We start from the raw sequence: 20,501 nt of genomic DNA, 5'->3' as shown, positions 1-20,501 counted from the left end.
GAATCAAGAAGAAGATGGAGGGAGACCTGAATGAGATGGAGATTCAGCTGAGTCATTCTAACCGCCAGGCTGCTGAGGCCCAGAAGCAGCTGAGGACTGTCCAGGGACAACTGAAGGTAGGACACACAGCAGTTGTGCAGACATAAATAGACGTTGTTAGTGGAGCCACATTCTGATATTTCTGTAAATCATTTTCTTGACATTCTACTTTTTTATTTTTTTTTATTAGGATGCCCAGTTGCACCTTGATGATGCTGTCAGAGGACAGGAAGACCTCAAGGAGCAGGCTGCCATGGTGGATCGTAGGAACGGTCTCATGGTGGCTGAAATTGAGGAGCTCAGGGCTGGTCTAGAACAGACAGAGAGAGGCCGCAAAGTGGCTGAGCAAGAGCTGCTGGATGCTAGTGAGCGTGTTGGCCTTCTGCACTCTCAGGTAAACAAACAAAATAATTTACTCACTAATTCTCCAACATATGCATTTGTGTGTACTTATGAGTGAACTTTCTCCTTCTAGAATACAAGCCTTCTGAACACAAAGAAGAAGCTGGAGACTGACCTGGTCCAGGTCACGGGTGAAGTAGATGACACTGTTCAGGAAGCAAGGAATGCAGAGGAGAAGGCCAAGAAGGCCATCACTGATGTATGTTTAAATTGCAGTTGTTACTTTCTTTGTATTACTCTTTTTTTGTTTTTATTAACCTAATACACATTATCTTTTCTAGGCTGCTATGATGGCTGAGGAGCTGAAGAAAGAGCAGGACACTAGCTCTCACCTGGAGAGGATGAAGAAGAACCTGGAGGTTACTGTCAAGGACCTGCAGCACCGCCTGGATGAGGCTGAGAACTTGGCAATGAAGGGTGGCAAGAAGCAGCTCCAGAAACTGGAGTCTAGAGTAAGAGAAATATGTTTTGCATAGGAAATGTACGACTGTTTCAGTAAAGAAATGGATTATTAATGTCTGATTCTTTTCTGAAGGTGCATGAGCTGGAGGCAGAGGTTGAGGGAGAGCAGAGACGAGGAGCAGATGCTGTGAAGGGTGTCCGCAAATATGAGAGGAGAGTGAAGGAACTCACCTACCAGGTATAATCTCACTTAATGCTGATGCATCCATATCAGTCAAATATACATAGTTATTACTAGACATTTACATGTGCATATTTACTTTGTCATAGACTGAAGAGGACAAGAAAAATGTTGGCAGGCTGCAGGATCTGGTAGATAAACTGCAGGTCAAGGTGAAGGCCTACAAGAGGCAGGCTGAGGAAGCGGTAAGGGCAAAATATTGTTTTTTGCATGGGTGTACAACTAGATGTTGAACTCTCATCATACATCTAAAAGAAACAAAACTATTTGATTTCAGAGTTTTAAACACCTAACTATCTCTATTACCTTCCAGGAGGAGCAAGCCAACGTTCATCTGTCCAAGTGCAGGAAGGTTCAGAATGAGCTGGAGGAGGCTGAGGAGCGTGCTGACATTGCTGAGACCCAGGTCAACAAACTGAGAGCTAAGACCCGTGACTCTGGCAAGGTAACTGAGGCCATTCAACAAATACATAATTTATGAAAATAAAACATTTAATTGATACTGTATCTCATGAACACTGTAGTCTGGACATACCTAATTTAAAATACATAGGACAAATAAAATGGTTAACTGTGAAAATGGTCTAAAATAAACACAATTATTCCTTCTTTTACAGGGAAAAGAGGCTGAGTAAAACACACTATGGCTGACGGACACTATGGCTCAAGGACACCGTTTTATTCTTCAATAAAAAATATATGATTTACCTTCAACCACACTCATTGTCTTTTTCCCCAAGATGTAGTAAGGGTGAATTTTGGGCATTGTTGTTACACAAACAATTTCTCTTAGGAAATAAGCACAGATAATAGACTTTAAAGTAGGACTGGGCGATATGGCCTCTAAATAATACTGTCTTGTCGAGTCTGCATTCTTGTTTAGTCTGAATTCATTAGTGGTTTCTATTGTAACAATTTTAAACTTGCATTCAAAAAAGCAACATTAATGTAGATTAGATCAAATTTCACTAGTGGAGTGGGAAGATGGCACAGAGCACTGTGAGTTTTGGGGTGAAGTCAGATGAAAATATAACGCTAAACGGGACAGTGCTAGAGTGTAGGAAGTCGTGCAAATCACCACTCACCTGGTTAAAGATATGGTGCTCTTCAAACTGTGGAAAATGAGTCTTAAATCCATGCTTCTGATGATCGCGACCAATAATCCACAAGGTTAAAAGTATTTCTCTAAAGTTGGCATCATCCAACAAACTGAGAAAAAACAGGTTCAAATTTTGATCTCAGAGGGCCATAACCTCGCGCTGACGGACATGTGGTCAAGTATGACCATTCATTCATTACACTATATCTTGCAGATGGTCATTTAATAAACACAAAACAGCTCGTTCTTCGTCTTCTTTAGTTATTGGTGGTTGGCAAACCAGCTTAGAGGTGCATTATCACCACCAAGTGGGCTGGAGTCACACTACAGTCATTTATCGCCTTAACTGGGAGGCACTGCTCAAAGTGCGACACCTAGTGGCAAAATTCGGTATACCGGTTAGATTCGGTGTGAAGAGCACTATCGAACCAGTTTTAAAATTTTAACACCGACCCATGCCTAATGTATTCCTCTAAATCATGGGAATTGCTTATTTTTAACCACAAAACATGAATTGTATATTTTTCCACCATGAATGAACCATGAATTATGATAAACCATTTTTAATAAAAATGAATTAAGTTTCCTATTAAATGATGGACAGCTATATCACATTATCATGCGTTCTTCACATTCTTGTGCAATTGCACTTCAAACGCACACAACAAATTATCTTTTTAACATAAAAGTACAAAAATAAATAAAGCATCAAAACAAAATAATGAGCTAACTTATTCCCAATCATCTTAAAACTGCAATAAAAACATGTTGGTTCACATACATCACAGTAGTGTCACACATCACATTGGAAAGATGGACTGGAACCTCGTTTTGGCTGTAGCCTACATGCTGACATCACGTTAGCCACCCTTGTTGTTAGCAAGTAGCCATCTCATAGCACATCTCGATTTAGCCTACTGCAACTTACCAAGCGCTCGCCAGTTGTCAATGTCTTCTGTTCCCCTCTCTGATCTGAACATCACAACAGCAAACAATCCCGTCAATCTCACAGATTGACAATGAAAATCATTATCTAATCTCAAAGTAGCACGTAGCACCTCGCGCTGCGGCCTGCTATTATTATTGACTTAGCACAACAGCTAACTCACCAAGACGGTCTTGAAAAGTAACTCAACCTCCCGTACACCGTCGTCAATCCAACGCTTCTGCTTACACAAGTGGCCTGTGATGTACACTCGACGTGTTGATAGATTTCAATCACGTTATTTTTGATTTAATTCACTCGTTTTCTGACCAAGGTAATGGAACTGACGCCCAAATATACCCACCCAAACCCGACCATTAGTTTGGGGACAGACTAGTGACGTACTTCCTCCATGTGACAGTCTATAAGTTTCATATTAAAATGTGCATGATAAAAGTCCAAATACCTTATGAAAGTGCCTTTCATTAGTTTGATAAGAGAAAGTAGCAGTGAGCCGCTTGGGCGACGGTACCACAGAAGAAGAATATACCATGAAGAAGAAAAAGGCCCTGTAAACTAGCCCAGGCTACTGCAAAAGCATAGACGTTCAGAGAGGACTGGTCGGACTTGGGGATTTCAGCTCGCAGCTTTTTCACTAGCAATAACGTTATTTCCCAGACTCTGGTAAGGAAACGGCTATCCACCATATTTTTGTGAGGCTCCCGCTGTAAAATAATTCTGGGAGCAATATCCGGTCTAGAAGGTGAGCAGCTGTGTTTACGCTGGCTTGATGCTGCATGGATAGTAGGCTACTCTGAGTCTGCACTGCAGCCCATGACTGCAGCGCGTGCCCCCTCGCATCGTATTTCCTTGTCGAACTCCGACGTTAAAAGTTTGCTCGTCACAAAATAACACTCGTGTTGGGAATGTAGCCTAATGATGTTATCTATCACATCCGCTAACCTGTTGCTCGTTGAACAAGTCGGCATTTATCAGCTCAGCTGCACCGTTTACAGACGGGTAGCCTACTTTAGACGGTAACGGGGGAAGAGGACAGCAGAAAGAAGCAGCACCCATGGTGCATCATGGCCGCCAAAAATAAGGTGGATAGCGAATGATAGCGAGTGTCTCCAGAAAGATAAGAAGTTTGACTTGTGGTTTCAGCCATTAAACCAGGTGGAACAGCACGTGACCATTTGTAGTAGCAGCAGTTGAAACATAATTTTGATAGAATATTGGCAAAAAAAAGTGGTTGGGATTGGCGTCGGTGACGAAACTAGCATAACCAGTCGACTCGACTGGTTATGCTCGACCAAAGTGACAATATCAATGCGTATTCACATTCAGCATGTGGACGTTAACCTGGTGTCCACCCGCTATGCCGACCACCCGCAGTGCAGACAGCCCGCAATGCCAACGTTAGGTTTAGGCGTGGGGGGTGGGAGAGGTTAGGTTTAGGCGTGGGGGCTGGGAGAGGTTAGCTCCAGCCGGTCCCCCGACACGCTGCACACCGCCTCGCTCAGCTGGTTCTGCTTGTGGGCTATCGGTATTCCGGACTGTCGGCAGTGCGGTCTGTCGGCACATAGACGTGGCACCAACATACCAAATGAAGTGTTTGTTTTTAGCTAACGCTAGTTACTCGTGTCGCCCATGTTTTCTAAACGGAAAGCAAGAATTGAGCGGGAATGTTTTTCCTGGAGCATAGCACGGTCTTCCGCCCATAGCCGGAAAACTCGGAGCAAGGTTTTTCCATCCAGGCTACTAAAACTTGATCTGGACAGAATAGCAGTGACTGACATCATGTCATGACATGACTGTAAAGCCAGTCTACACGGAGTGACTTGGGTGAAATTATTATAGGCTAGCTAAATAAAACAAAATCTGAAAAGAATAACTTTTGAAGCACTGTTCTAATAATCAGAAAACAATAATAAAAATAATCAATAAAACAACATTATGAGCCCAATTCTCTACTGGGTTACACAATCATAATCAGACCTAGTGTGTGATTGATCAATCAATAGTATTGTCCACAAGATAGGCTATAGCGGTGTGCATAAAGTGGCGTTGAAGCAGAGAACGAGCCTCATCACCATAGATGAGATTGAACTTTATGGAATGCAAGATGAGTGTAACAGCATCTGATACAAACCCATAATCAAAGCAGTCTGTAGGCCAGCTCCTATAGCCTGCTAAAAGGGTGCGCACAGGCGCTGTATAGCCTAATATATGCGGTAATGTTCGTGTGCATTTGAAATGAAAGAAATTGTGCATTAATGAGCCTACTATGGCTTTAGATCAAAACATAACAGGCAGGAAAAACACTCATATTAACACTACTTAGTTGGTGATTGCCCCTAATCAACACTAAAAGAGCAATCCTTTCTTGGTTTCAAACGGTGCTTACATTTTGCTCTGTAAGGTTCCCAGGCATACAGTACATCCATGATTGACGCGCCAAAGCGTACTCCAGTAAACTCCAGTAAATGCCAACAGCAACTTTTGATTGATTCAATTCCAATTTATTTTCCAATGTCTTTCTTAAATGAAAGTCTTACCAGAGAGTGAAGTGATTGGCAGTGGTGCGGCAGTGGAAGGTGGATATAAAGTAAAAACGAAATAACATTCAAATCAATGGAAAGTGCTTAGAAGCGGTGTAAAACGATATAGCTGCGTGCCTGGTGAACCCCGCCCGGCCTAATAGATTATCCTGATATCAGAATCAGAATCACTTTTATTGTCACAGTATGCAAGTTACATACGAGGAATTTGTCTTAGTGTCTGTATGCAGCGTAGCGGTCACATCAATATACAGAGATAAGAAGTAGGAAGATAACTAAAGACAATCACAAAGTTGCAAGTGTAATGTACATGAGTGGTGAAGTGTTCTGTGGATCATAAATATGAATTTACGTTGAATTTACATGAGATTTACAGACTGAGTTAAATAGATGTTAAATAGGCAGTGGATTTACATTAATTTACAGTCTGAGTGAAATAAGAGTTTACATTGAATGTACATGACATTTACAGGCTAAGTTAAATAGGCATTAAATGTGCAGGGAATTTCCATGAATTTACAGTTAAACAGGCATTAAATTAGATATGAGTTCCAGTTTTATGGGGGGGGGGGGGGTTCAGTTGAGTTTAAGAGGAGGTAGTGAGTTAGTGTGTGTGTGTGGGGGGGGGGGGGTTGTTGGTGAGGGGGTTTCCGATAGAGCGAAGGTGCTGCAGTCACCTGCCTAACAAGGGGCGGGGGTGCCAAGTGCCAAACCACACCACAGCCAATCCCTTCAGCAACCGGTATGCATAAATCTCCATAACCAACATCAACAATAATCAATCAATCAGAATCATCATAATTAGTGCTGAAAGAGCGCATAGGCTACTTCCTAAGCATAATGAGAGAGAAAAGAGGGGGAAAAAAGAGAAAACAAACATTGTTATATAGAGATAACGAAATAATAAGTCGTTATCATGATAAAACGATCATAAAAATAATAAATAAACACGTGACCGTTCTCGGCTTCCGTAGCAATCAATATCATGATAGGATTTGTCTTGATATCATTAGGCCTGCTGTTGTTCATAGGATGCTGTAGTTAAACTCCGTTTATGGAAATAAACAAACACTCCAACAACAATAAAAGGTTCTCTGACAGGGATCGTCTCCATATGTGTAAGACAGCAGTTTACAGAGGTTACACTTCCTTACACGTCACACCATAGGCTATAGCCTATTATTGTTTTTACTGATGTAGTGTTTTGGTCATCCTTAACACAAAGTAGGCTACATTAATGTAACTTTGTGGTCAATTCTTAATGTAGGCAAAACAATATTTTTTAGATGTTTTAGAAGGTTCCTTGTGCAATTTACAGCATTCGTTTTTATGCACAGCCTGTGAGGTCCTGTAGTGCTTATTATCACTAAAAAAAATTATAAAAAAAAGTAACACTAGGCTACATGTTGGCTATATCATTGACTGGAATAAAAAAAAAAGTGTTTACTATACATGTCATATAACTGAATTGCATATAGAAACAACTCACCAAAATTGATTATTGCACAACTGATTTCACAAAAACTTCCACAAAGGGGGTGGGGGGAACCCCCTTCACCCCCCCAAACCCGTGCCTTTCCATACTTTGGCTTTTGCTGAAATGGGTGCAGGTCTCAAGGGGCCACGGTTCGCTTTGCAGAGAATTTCTGCCCTGGTTTTTTTTAATAAAAAATAAAAATAAAAAATAAACTCTCGTAACGGACAAGCCCGTCTTTTATTGTCACACGAACACCACAATACATGCATGCGGCCACAACATACTCATGCTGACGGTGGCCGATGAAAAGTGTCCTCTGCATTTAACCCATCCAGGCATGTCCTTTCCTCCGGGGGGCAGGCCAGGAGCAGTGGTCGCTTTCTCGTACAGCGCCCGGGGACCAACTTCGGATGTTGTCGTCACTGGTCGGATGACGATGACGATCTGATCTTCTGCATGTTTTTAGTGGGGGGGTTATATACGGAGGAACCCCCTGGGGGAGCACGGGGAGAACATGCAAACTCCACACAGAGAGAAAGGCCATGCTTCAAGAGTAGCCCGTTTCTGTGGAGCTAAGTTAGAAAAACATGTAGGCTAATAATTCTGTATAGAAGTGAGCTCCCCCTCTGTTCTCTCTTTAAACTATAGTGCTTACGATAGTCCACATAAAATTCACATTTTCATATAATAAAGGATAGAATTCCTTCAGAACATTTGAAAGCAGTGACGGTGCCAAACCTCCCCGCAGACGGCTTGATAAGCAATTGATAGCAGTGTTAGTGAAGATCACTGGCAATGTCCAAGCATTCAGAGAGTGAGAGTTATTCAACACCAATTCTAAAACACGTACTCATGCAAGTGGTGCAATGCTTGTAAAATGAAAAAATAGAATAGTGGCCATGTGTCAAGTGTCAGCTTCAAATGGCTCACACATAAAATAGTTTTTATGTCTGATACTTGCATGCTTGCATGTTAGTTTCAAGTTTCCAGGGTGGACTTCATTTATCACCTTACACAACATTTAGACAAAAAGTAATTCTTAGTTAATATAAAGATGAAAATAAAACTGTATATATATATATATATGTGTGGCCTTAGACTCGCAAAATCAACACCACATATTATTTTACAAATATAATATCGAGGCATTTAACCTTACCCACTAGTAACATCACTCACTGTATTTAAACAACTGCAAGTGAGGGGAATGGGTGACCTTTTCAGCTTAAAAAAAATGCTCGGGGTGTCCTGGTGGCTCAGTTCAGTTGGCATATAAGTAAGTAAGCAACACTTTAATCTTCAATCTCTCCCTGTACTGTCAACTATCAAATAAAGGCAAAATTCTCATCTTTCATTCTTTCTTTCAGTGTTAAAAAGAAGCTCAGCATTTTGAAAACTATATTGTATCAACAATAGGTTGACATACATAGTGCAGCACTGGGTATCAAGCCAAAAAAGACATTTGAGGCTATCAGTTTGAAGTTATTATAGCTTGATATACTGTACAAAGGTGTTTCTTACAGTTTATCATCAGTATTGCCGAAATAGTTTTTGTATTCTATATGTGATGAAGTATATTACCATGAGAATACTTTAAGAATACAGTTTAATATTGTTATTCTTTATTAAAAATTTGAATATTTGAATATTTTGGATAAAAGAATAATTACAATAATTAGTGCAAATGGTATAAAACATAATAGTTGTTTATTCTTATATAAAACTAGAATTGAGCACGCTTTGGATGCTCAGTTCTAGGATGGAGGCTCTGGAGTCGATGCACACACTTTTCTTGGGTGTGAGCAAACTCATACCAGAACTACCTGGGAGTCCACTCCCGAAGTTTGAAGATAAACCACCTTTTGTGTTGCCAGTAGGTGGCACTATGACTATGCACGTTTTTGCAGAGGTTGGAGGTGATCGGAGCAACGGTGTGCTTTGAACTCCACACATACTGTACATGCAGCCATGCATCCAGTATCCAATTATAGCTTTATCACACGGAGGGTGGGGTCATTATTTGAAACCTGAAACATGCCCAGCTTTATGTGCAAGGAACTAGTCTTTCAACTGATATATACTGGACTCTTCGCCACATTTGGTATGTTACCCATTTAACTTCTGCTTCGCTGGCAAAACAAATCCAATATAAAAGGAGTCCAACAGGAGCCTGTCTGTGTGTGGTAGCAGACCTGTGAAGTTCCAGCTTGTGGTGAGAGTCTCTACAATTAATATTATTTATGATTATTTGTACAATATGATTTGTGCCACTTTTGTGAAAAGAACTTATGTATAACATGCAGGAATAGGAAAAGATCATGAAAGGACGAATCCAATCCATCTCTTTCTAAATATATTGTTTTTAACAGGATTGTGGAATATACTTTGAGTGGAAGAAAGTGTCAAGTAAGAACATTTATTTTTGATTATTCTTATTTATCATGTGTAAAATATTTTAATCATAATGCTGTTATGTTTGCCCTACTGTAGTTTATTTTCATCAATCAATTTTGGGGGGACATCTTAAAGTAACTTACCAGCCCAGCCTAAAACAGGACTAGAAATAAACCACTAATTTATGAATTTATGTTGAAGACCAACTGGGATGATGCATGAACATGATGGATATATTCACTTGTTTAGATTAACTCTATTAGGTGATGAGGTGATGGTCGACCACATGAACTTGGCACATGGGTCTGATTATACTTTATTTGGAATTACCACACAGAAGTAAGCCGTCACCATGAGTACGGACGCGGAGATGGCGGTTTATGGCAAGGCCGCCATTTACCTCCGTAAGCCAGAGAGGGAGAGGATTGAGGCTCAAAGCACACCTTTTGATGCCAAAACTGCTGCCTATGTGGCCGATAAGGTGGAGCTGTACCTTAAATGTACAATCCTGTCGAAAGAGGGTGGCAAAGCCACCGTCAAACTCCTTGAAGGCGATGAGGTACGTTTAAGTTTAATCAAACTCACAGCAGTGTAACTTACTGTTGGAATTTAAACACAAACTGAAAGTGTGTTTCAATATTTCAGGAGAGGACAGTTAAGGAGGAGGATGTCCACCCTATGAACCCTCCCAAGTATGACAAAATTGAGGACATGGCCATGATGACCCATCTCAATGAAGCCTCTGTGCTGTATAACCTCAAAGAGCGTTATGCAGCATGGATGATCTACGTAAGATACTGTGCCTATGGAATAAATATTGTAGATGGAATGAAAACATACTGTACTGTAAGTGATCACATGTCTCTCCTCCCCTTCAGACCTACTCTGGGCTGTTCTGTGCCACTGTGAACCCCTACAAGTGGCTCCCAGTGTACGATGCTGAGGTTGTAAATGCTTACAGAGGCAAAAAGCGTATGGAGGCCCCACCCCACATCTTCTCTGTCTCTGACAATGCCTTCCAATTCATGCTGATCGGTATGTCTTTGAGAATATATAAATTGTCAATAAACAGGGTTCATGTTACATAGATGATAAATAATTAAATAATAATAAAATAAATAGCATATGTATTTACTTTCCCCCCGTTATACAGATAGGGAGAACCAGTCTGTCTTGATCACGTAAGTTTCCCATCTAATAATCATTTTATTTTATTTTTTATATCAATAAAATACCATTATTTGACTGAATTTCTTCAAATCTACCTATACCCAGTGGAGAATCTGGTGCTGGAAAGACTGTGAACACAAAGCGTGTCATCCAGTACTTTGCAACAATCTCAGTGGGGGTGGGAGAAAAGGCCTCCCAAGGATCAGGAAAGATACAGGTATACTATTAAGATAGATTTCTCAGAACATGGAAAGTATTTGTGGGAAGGAAAAAAAATGCAGATATCAATGTTAAAATCTAAAACCTGAACTATAGGGCTCACTGGAGGATCAGATTATTGCAGCCAATCCCTTGCTGGAATCCTATGGTAATGCCAAGACTGTGAGGAACGACAACTCCTCTCGCTTTGTAAGTATGGAAGCAGTTCTGTCTGCAACCTCTGTCTGTGTGTGTTGGGGGGGAGGTATCATTATATATCACCAGTGTAGAGCTACATTAAATACTATGCTCCTTCAAACAGGGTAAATTCATCAGAATCCATTTTGGCGCAACTGGTAAACTGTCTAGTGCTGATATTGAGACATGTAAGTAAAAAGTCCTTATGGTGATGATGAATGAAAATGGCTGCCATAATCAGTGGACCAGATTTTAAGTTATTAACAACTCTTACAGATCTGCTGGAGAAGTCCAGAGTGACATTCCAGCTTCCTGATGAGAGAGGCTACCACATCTTCTTCCAGATGATGACCAACCACAAGCCTGATGTTCTTGGTAAGATGAGTAACTGATCGTGCTAACCCTAACGCAAACTGTTTACATAATCCATAATCACTCATTCCTTTCTACCTTTGTAAATCTCCAGAAATGTCGCTCCTCACCAACAACCCCTATGACTTCCCCATGTGCAGTCAGGGTCACATCACTGTGGCCAGCATCGATGACAATGTAGAGTTGGATGCCACTGATGTGAGTGATGTTCAGTTCCGACACACTTTCTCATGCTTTGTGCATTAAATCATTACCATCACGGTTTCTTATTAATTTTCTGAAGTGATTTTGACTCACCATTGACACATCATTTGAATACAGGAGGCTATTGAGATTCTGGGCTTCAATGGTGAGGAGAGGGTGGCCATCTACAAGTTTACTGGTGCTGTGCTCCACCATGGTAACATGAAGTTCAAGCAGAAGCAGCGTGAAGAGCAGGCTGAGCCAGACGGCACAGATGGTGAGTTTAAACTTCACCCCAAAGTGGATAAGTCTGAACAGCTTTGAAATTAAATTTTCATCACAGCAGTTAAGTTTGTATTTTCTGTTATATTGGCTTTGACAGTCATTGTCACATATCTATAATGTATTTCATGTGGATCTTTCAGAGGCTGACAAGGTTGGCTACCTGCTGGGTCTGAACTCAGCTGAGATGCTGAAGGGTCTGTGCTACCCCAGAGTGAAGGTCGGAAATGAGTTTGTCACCAAAGGACAGACTGTACCTCAGGTGAGCAAGATGCATCATTGTCTTGTTTCTTTAGTTTACACATCTTCTTTAAACAGAGAAGTTTAAGAGCCTTACAGCTTGAATAATTTAGCAGATAAATTGGGGGGGGGAGGGGGGGGGGGGGGGGGATCACATTGACAATTTAGGATTCCTCATTTGGCAGGTCATTAATACAAAGAAATTCAATTAAGTGAAAGCATTCTTATTTTTTACTGATTGCTTGTGAAGACATTATTGTTAGCTGTAAAACGCTGTCTCCAATTAGAAAAAAACTAACTTTGGGTTACACTGCTAAATTATGTAATGTATCTACCCTTTTAGCAGTGGAAACTCAAACATAAATGTGTATATTCTGCCATACAGTGTCACGTGAGGAGGCTTGAAAACAATTCTTAAATGTTCTCAGGTTGGACTAAAATTGATTCATGCTAATGTCTACTTTCTTCAGGTCAGTAACTCAGTGAACGCTCTGGCTAAGTCCATCTATGAGAGGATGTTCTTGTGGATGGTCATCCGCATCAACCAGCAGCTGGACACCAAGCAAGCAAGGCAGTTCTACATTGGTGTGCTGGACATTGCTGGTTTTGAAATCTTTGATGTAAGTATTCATTCATGGTAGGCTAATGGATAGACTGTTTAATTTAATAATCTTTCATAGTTTTATCATGTATTGCTGCGAGAGGTTAAGATAATCCTTTGTCCACTAACAGTACAACAGCATGGAGCAGCTGTGCATCAACTTCACCAATGAGAAACTGCAACAGTTCTTCAACCACACCATGTTTGTCCTGGAGCAAGAGGAGTACAAGAAGGAGGGCATCATCTGGGAGTTCATTGACTTCGGCATGGACTTGGCTGCCTGCATTGAGCTTATTGAAAAGGTACACAATAATGTTGTGACTATGTAATTATTGTTTGAATGCTTAATTACAACAATGGCTCTTCATGATGTATCTCTTTGCACCTTTCATACAGCCGTTGGGCATCTTCTCCATCCTTGAAGAGGAGTGCATGTTCCCCAAGGCTTCAGATACGACCTTCAAGAACAAAATGTATGACCAGCATCTTGGCAAAACCAAAGCATTTGAGAAACCAAAGCCCGCCAAAGGCAAGGCTGAGGCCCACTTCGCCCTGGTGCACTACGCTGGAACTGTGGACTACAATGTTACTGGCTGGCTGGACAAGAACAAGGATCCCCTGAATGAGTCTGTTATCGGACTTTACCAGAAGTCCTCAGTTAAGCTGCTGCCTGTCCTGTATCCACCTGTTGTTGAAGGTACAATACAGTATAACTTTATAACTCTGATTAAGGTCATGGATTTTTTATTTTGTTTACTCAGTGGGGCTCAATCATTAACCTTACCAGCAGGGAGATGTTTATGGTATGGTGTCTTCTCTTTCATAATGTGAAATACTGGGGCATAATTAGCTTTATCACCTTTATCCTCTTGCCCATACCTCCAGCCCATTTGATCATTTACATATCGTGAAAGTAATTCAGAAAAGCACATGACACCACAAAAATTACCACCATGTCTAGTCAGACAGTATATTGTAGAGATTAATTAAAATTTGTAATCATTAAAAAAGTCAATAGATACAGTTCCAGGTCATTAATTATGATTGGAAACAAGGAAATGTTTAATAAATATGACTCAGACACTGGCTTTGCAATTACCGCTCTGATTGCAGCTATGAAAGCCAGTCTCTAATAGCTAGCCTTACAGTATGATTTAGTTTATCATGGCACAAAAGAGAAGATGACCATGCATGCACACATCCCATAAACTGTTGTCTCCTCTGTATCCACTGTTGTTGATGTGATATACCTTTGAAAAAACTGAAAAAATTGTTTTGCAATATAGATTTATTTCACCATGAGTTGATCTAAAGTTTAAGTTTCCTCTCTACCTTAAAATTATCATTTGAAAAACAGAGACTGGTGGCGCCAAGAAGGGAGGCAAGAAGAAGGGTGGTTCCATGCAGACTGTGTCTTCAGCGTTCAGGGTAAGAAGGTTTAAGAACATCATCAAGTCTCAGTTTGGAGTTATACTCAAATGTATTGAACTTCACAAAGAACATTTGGTTTCATCTTCTATCTCTAGGAGAACTTGGGCAAGCTGATGACAAACTTGCACCGCACCCATCCCCACTTTGTGCGTTGTCTCATTCCCAATGAGCATAAGACTCCAGGTACACTGTCAGCTGACATGATCTTTCTAGTGTCTGATCTTAATAGTCATTTAGTGAATCATTCTGATTGGGATTAATTACTTTCTCAAAATTAACAGAACTTTTCTTTCATTTTCGTTTTTACAGGTATGATGGAGAATTTCCTGGTCATCCACCAGCTGAGGTGTAATGGTGTACTGGAGGGTATCAGAATCTGCAGAAAGGGCTTCCCCAGCAGAATCCCCTATGCTGATTTCAAGCAGAGGTATTGTTGAATGTTTGATAAGGGATTTCTGATGCAAGATAAGAAGAGAAAGTGCTCACTATGAACACATTGTCTCTTTCAAAAAGGTACAAAGTACTGAATGCCAGTGCGTGCCCTGAAGGAACATTCATTGACAACAAGAAAGCCTCAGAGAAGCTGCTTGGATCAATTGATGTGCCTCATGACGAGTATAAATTTGGACACACCAAGGTGAGTATTCAGGAAGACAAAATAAAAAAGTAGTGTAGTGACCTTTATAATTTAGTTCCAAATCAATCAACGATAATGGCATGTTTTTTTTTACTGTATTCAGGTCTTCTTCAAAGCTGGTCTGCTGGGTGTTCTTGAGGAGATGAGAGATGAGAAACTTGCTTCTCTGGTCACCATGACTCAGGCTCTTGTCCGTGGTTACCTCATGAGGAAGGAGTTTGTTAAGATGATGGCAATCAGGCATGTAGAAGATAACCATTCTAAATAAATATTTCTGTCATTTACCATCCAAAAGTGGCTTTATCCATGACATCAATTTTCTTTTTTTCTATAGGGATGCTGTTTTCACCATCCAGTACAATGTCCGCTCATTCATGAATGTCAAACACTGGCCATGGATGAAGGTCTACTACAAGATCAAACCTCTTCTGCAGAGTGCTGAAACTGAGAAGGAGCTGGCCGCGATGAAGGAGAACTATGAGAAGATGAAAACAGACCTGGCCGCGGCCCTGTCTAAGAAGAAGGAACTAGAGGAGAAGATGGTGTCTCTTCTGCAGGAGAGGAATGATCTGCAGATGGCGATGACATCTGTGAGTAGACTTCACTAGCCAGCCACCCAGACCATGGTACAAAAATGATTAACTTAATTTTTATTGCATTATCCTACTTAATCTTCAAATGAAATTATTAGCCTTCACTAAACCTTAATAACTTTGTAAGATGAGTCTTTTTGTTGTCTTTTCTGATTTCCCCCCCATTTTCTACCCAATTGTACTTCGCTAATTTCCCCCCTGCTGTCACGGTCGCTGCTCCACCACCTCTGCCGATCTGGGGAGAGCCGTAGACTAGCACCATGCTTCCTCCGATACATGTGCAGTTGCCAGCTGCTTCTTTTCACCTGACAGTTAGTATGGAGTATCCACCGCTTCTGGACCTAGGGGTGTAAACCAAGGAGACGGAAACAGTTTACCGGAAACATGTGCGCCAAAAACATCATAATCCTTGATTAATTTTTGGATGCAAAGCTTCTGTATTGGCTTAAAAGATGTGATATTGTAAATCCGCTAAGTTTCTACAAGAAATTCTTCGTAAACTTTGTTTGGTACTGTACGTCCATCTTTTGTTTTGTTGTTTTTTATCCTGTTTCCGAAGCCGAGAGGTGTAATTCAAGGATAATGGAAACCAGGCTTTTCTCCTCGGGAAGAGCCATGGTGACATGAGGTTACCTGACAGTGGGGAGCTTCACTGGCTGGACGTAGCACGTGGGAGGATCACGCTATTCCCACCAGTTCCCTTCCGCCCGGAACAGGCACCTGACTGACCAGAGGAGGTGCTAGTGCAGTGACCAGGGCACATACCCTCAATCCGGTTTCCCACTCACAGACACAGCCAATCATGCATTTATAGAGGCCTGAACAAGCCGGAGGTAACACAGGGGCGCGAACCTGCGACCCTCATGTTGGTAGGCAGGGAATCTACCACTGTAAGAAGAGCCCTAATTTTATTTTAAGAATTACTAATATAAAGAGGGTAGGATTAATCTTATGTCATGTTACTTCCTTTTTGTTTCATTATGAACTAGGAAGGAGAGAATCTGAATGATGCTGAGGAGAGATGTGAGGGACTTATCAAGAGTAAGATCCAGCTGGAAGCCAAACTCAAAGAGACAACTGAGAGACTGGAGGATGAGGAGGAAATGAATGCTGAGCTGACTGCCAAAAAGAGGAAACTCGAGGATGAATGCTCTGAGCTCAAGAAGGACATTGATGACCTGGAGCTTACCTTGGCCAAAGTGGAGAAGGAGAAACATGCCACTGAGAACAAGGTTCATGAGTCTCCATGCCAGCTAATAAAACAAATAAAATTAGAATAATCAGCCATTTTAAGCTAAATATTTATTTTGAAAAAATAGGTGAAGAACCTGACAGAGGAGATGGCCTCTCAGGATGAGAGCCTTGCTAAGCTGACCAAGGAGAAGAAAGCCCTCCAAGAGGCACATCAGCAGACTCTTGATGACCTGCAGGCAGAGGAAGACAAAGTCAACACTCTGACCAAGGCCAAGACCAAGCTTGAGCAGCAAGTGGACGATGTGAGTTTATGTAGTCAGTATGGCAAATAAGATAGGTTAGCTCTTGAACTTGATAATTACAAACCTGTCTTAATGTGCAGCTTGAAGGTTCCCTGGAGCAAGAGAAGAAGCTCCGCATGGACCTTGAGAGAACCAAGAGGAAGCTTGAGGGTGATCTGAAACTGGCCCAGGAAAGCATCATGGACCTTGAGAATGATAAGCAGCAATCTGATGAGAAAATCAAGAAGTAAAATTTATTTTATTTTTCATTTCATTTATTCATGACAGACCCAATCACATGTGTTTGATGATCTGATAGTTTGGATGGATGGAATGTTAGTAAATATTCTCTATACTATCTACAATGCTCACAGGAAAGACTTTGAAACCAGCCAGCTCCTCAGTAAGATTGAGGATGAACAGTCCATGGGTGCTCAGCTTCAGAAGAAAATCAAGGAGCTTCAGGTGACATATTTACTGTACTACGTAATATTTTTGTATTTTAAAAGTTTCATGGCTTTTAATTAAAGTGAACATTTGCTGCAAATTATCATGTTTACATTCAATAGGCCCGAATTGAGGAACTGGAGGAAGAAATTGAAGCTGAGCGTGCTGCTCGAGCCAAGGTTGAGAAGCAGAGAGCTGACCTCTCCAGAGAACTTGAAGAGATCAGTGAGAGACTTGAGGAGGCTGGTGGAGCCACTGCTGCTCAGATTGAGATGAACAAGAAGCGCGAGGCAGAGTTCCAGAAGCTGCGTCGTGACCTTGAGGAGTCCACCCTACAGCATGAAGCCACCGCTGCTGCTCTCCGCAAGAAGCAGGCTGACAGTGTTGCAGAGCTGGGAGAACAGATTGACAACCTCCAGCGTGTCAAGCAGAAGCTTGAGAAGGAGAAGAGTGAATACAAGATGGAGATCGATGACCTTTCCAGCAACATGGAAGCTGTTGCTAAAGCAAAGGTACATGATATATAATAGCAACAGGTTCATTGATATATTTTTACTAAAATATTTTAATGTCAAAAATCTAATCTCAGATCCAGAAAATAATGTAGATACTGAAGACATTACAAATATTTTTTGTAATTGTTCTTAGGGAAACCTGGAGAAGATGTGCAGAACTCTTGAGGATCAACTCAGTGAAATCAAGACCAAGAGTGATGAAAATCTTCGTCAGAATAATGACTTAAGTGCACAGAAAGCACGTCTCCTGACAGAAAATGGTATGTATACTGTAGTTCACCATTCAAACAGGGTATTCTGCGGTGTGAATTTTCACTGCGTATACAAAACTAATCATTCCAATATTCACACAAGGTGAGTTTGGACGTCAGATTGAAGAGAAAGAAGCTCTTGTATCCCAACTGTCCCGAGGCAAGCAGGCCTTCACACAGCAGATTGAGGAGCTGAAGAGACAGATTGAGGAGGAGGTTAAGGTAAGAAACGATTGAGTGTCCATTGATAAACTCTTGTTTGGAATTTGGACATTTTTCACACTTAATCATCTTTAATTTAACAGGCCAAGAATGCCCTTGCCCATGGTGTGCAATCAGCCCGCCATGACTGTGATCTTCTGAGGGAGCAGTTTGAGGAAGAGCAGGAGGCGAAGGCTGAGCTGCAACGTGGAATGTCCAAGGCCAACAGTGAAGTGGCTCAGTGGAGGAGCAAGTATGAAACTGATGCCATCCAGCGCACTGAGGAGCTTGAGGAGGCCAAGTGAGTAAAATCCAAAACCACACATCAATGCCCAGTTTAGAATTGGAGCATATTGTTATGCTGATATATTTAAAATGTGTCCAAACATTTCAAATGTTACTTATGTTTGTTTAGTTCTTGTTTTGTTCCAACATCTATCAACATCTAGGCTTCAGTTACTTATTTTCATTGAGGGACAAATTACAAATATTCAACAGGAAAAAGCTTGCCCAGCGCCTTCAGGAGGCTGAGGAGCAGATTGAGGCTGTGAATTCCAAGTGTGCCTCTCTGGAGAAGACCAAACAGAGGCTCCAGGGTGAGGTGGAGGACCTCATGATTGATGTGGAGAGGGCCAATGGGCTGGCTGCCAACCTTGACAAGAAGCAGAGGAACTTTGACAAGGTAGGATTGTTATTTATTCTTGAAGTATAAACAGTTGTTTTTGTATTGATGAATATGAAACGAAGTCAACTGTATGGGTTTCATCTTATTCAGGTCTTGGCAGAGTGGAAACAAAAGTTTGAGGAGGGTCAGGCAGAGCTTGAAGGAGCTCAGAAAGAGGCTCGTTCTCTCAGCACTGAGCTGTTCAAGATGAAGAACTCCTATGAGGAAGCTCTGGATCAGCTGGAGACCCTGAAGCGCGAGAACAAGAACCTGCAACGTGAGTTCTCCCAGATAATGTTAGAATTTGCTGTTAGGTTGGCTTGAAATGAAAACAGGCTGAATCAATATCTATCTATTTTGATTTAACAATATACTCTGTGAAGAATTAACAATATTAAACACACACATCTTTCTGCAGAGGAGATCTCAGACCTGACTGAACAGATTGGAGAGACTGGAAAGAACATCCATGAGCTGGAGAAATCCAAGAAGCAGGTGGAGACAGAGAAGTCTGAAATCCAGACAGCACTTGAGGAAGCTGAGGTAACAGTTCATTTAATTTTCATTCAGTTTTAATTGCTAATTTGAGTACATGTATTCCTTTTCTACAAGAAATGTGAACAGCTTATCAAACAGGAGATTGTCCACTTTAACATTCAAAAGGGAGGAAGGGCTCTGCTTTGTTTTGTTGTTGTTATTATTATTATTATTGTTGTTATTATATCATTAGGGAACTCTGGAACATGAAGAATCCAAGATTCTGCGTGTCCAGCTGGAGCTCAACCAGATTAAGGGTGAGGTTGACAGAAAGCTGGCAGAGAAAGATGAGGAGATGGAGCAGATCAAGAGGAACAGCCAGAGGGTGACTGACTCCATGCAGGGCACTCTTGACTCTGAGGTCAGGAGCAGGAATGATGCCTTGAGAATCAAGAAGAAGATGGAGGGAGACCTGAATGAGATGGAGATTCAGCTGAGTCATTCTAACCGCCAGGCTGCTGAGGCCCAGAAGCAGCTGAGGACTGTCCAGGGACAACTGAAGGTAGGACACACAGCAGTTGTGCAGACATAAATAGACATTGTTAGTGGACCCACATTCTGATATGTCTGTAAATCATTGTCTTGACATTCTTATTTCTCTTTTTTTTATTAGGATGCCCAGTTGCACCTTGATGATGCTGTCAGAGCACAGGAAGACCTCAAGGAGCAGGCTGCCATGGTGGATCGTAGGAACGGTCTCATGGTGGCTGAAATTGAGGAGCTCAGGGCTGGTCTAGAACAGACAGAGAGAGGCCGCAAAGTGGCTGAGCAAGAGCTGGTGGATGCTAGTGAGCGTGTTGGCCTTCTGCACTCTCAGGTAAACAAACAAAATAATTGACTCACTAATTCTCCAACATATGCATTGTTGTGTACTTATGAGTGAACTTTCTCCTTCTAGAATACAAGCCTTCTGAACACAAAGAAGAAGCTGGAGACTGACCTGGTCCAGGTCCAGGGTGAAGTAGA

General features: G+C 41.4%; 1 pseudogene across 1 annotated transcript; it reads left to right on the top strand.

Annotated features, from left to right (window-relative positions):
- The first annotated feature begins 9,892 nt into the window (after positions 1 to 9,892).
- Positions 9,893 to 19,921, top strand: LOC310795832 (myosin-4-like; annotated as a pseudogene). Its single transcript has 32 exons — positions 9,893 to 10,099; positions 10,186 to 10,329; positions 10,419 to 10,575; positions 10,694 to 10,721; positions 10,816 to 10,927; positions 11,026 to 11,118; positions 11,231 to 11,294; positions 11,383 to 11,481; positions 11,573 to 11,676; positions 11,800 to 11,938; positions 12,087 to 12,205; positions 12,654 to 12,803; positions 12,916 to 13,086; positions 13,181 to 13,481; positions 14,142 to 14,212; positions 14,311 to 14,398; positions 14,525 to 14,642; positions 14,729 to 14,852; positions 14,956 to 15,092; positions 15,187 to 15,442; positions 16,435 to 16,677; positions 16,765 to 16,941; positions 17,022 to 17,167; positions 17,295 to 17,385; positions 17,490 to 17,879; positions 18,016 to 18,142; positions 18,237 to 18,355; positions 18,439 to 18,635; positions 18,833 to 19,016; positions 19,110 to 19,275; positions 19,417 to 19,541; positions 19,729 to 19,921. The product of its transcript is annotated as a myosin-4-like (transcript).
- Positions 19,922 to 20,501: the final 580 nt, after the last annotated feature.

Source organism: Poromitra crassiceps (assembly GCF_964638095.1).
Source record: "Poromitra crassiceps genome assembly, chromosome: 21".
In the NCBI taxonomy this organism is placed as follows: Eukaryota; Metazoa; Chordata; class Actinopteri; order Beryciformes; family Melamphaidae; genus Poromitra; species Poromitra crassiceps.
This window is presented reverse-complemented; position numbering and strand designations above follow the sequence as displayed.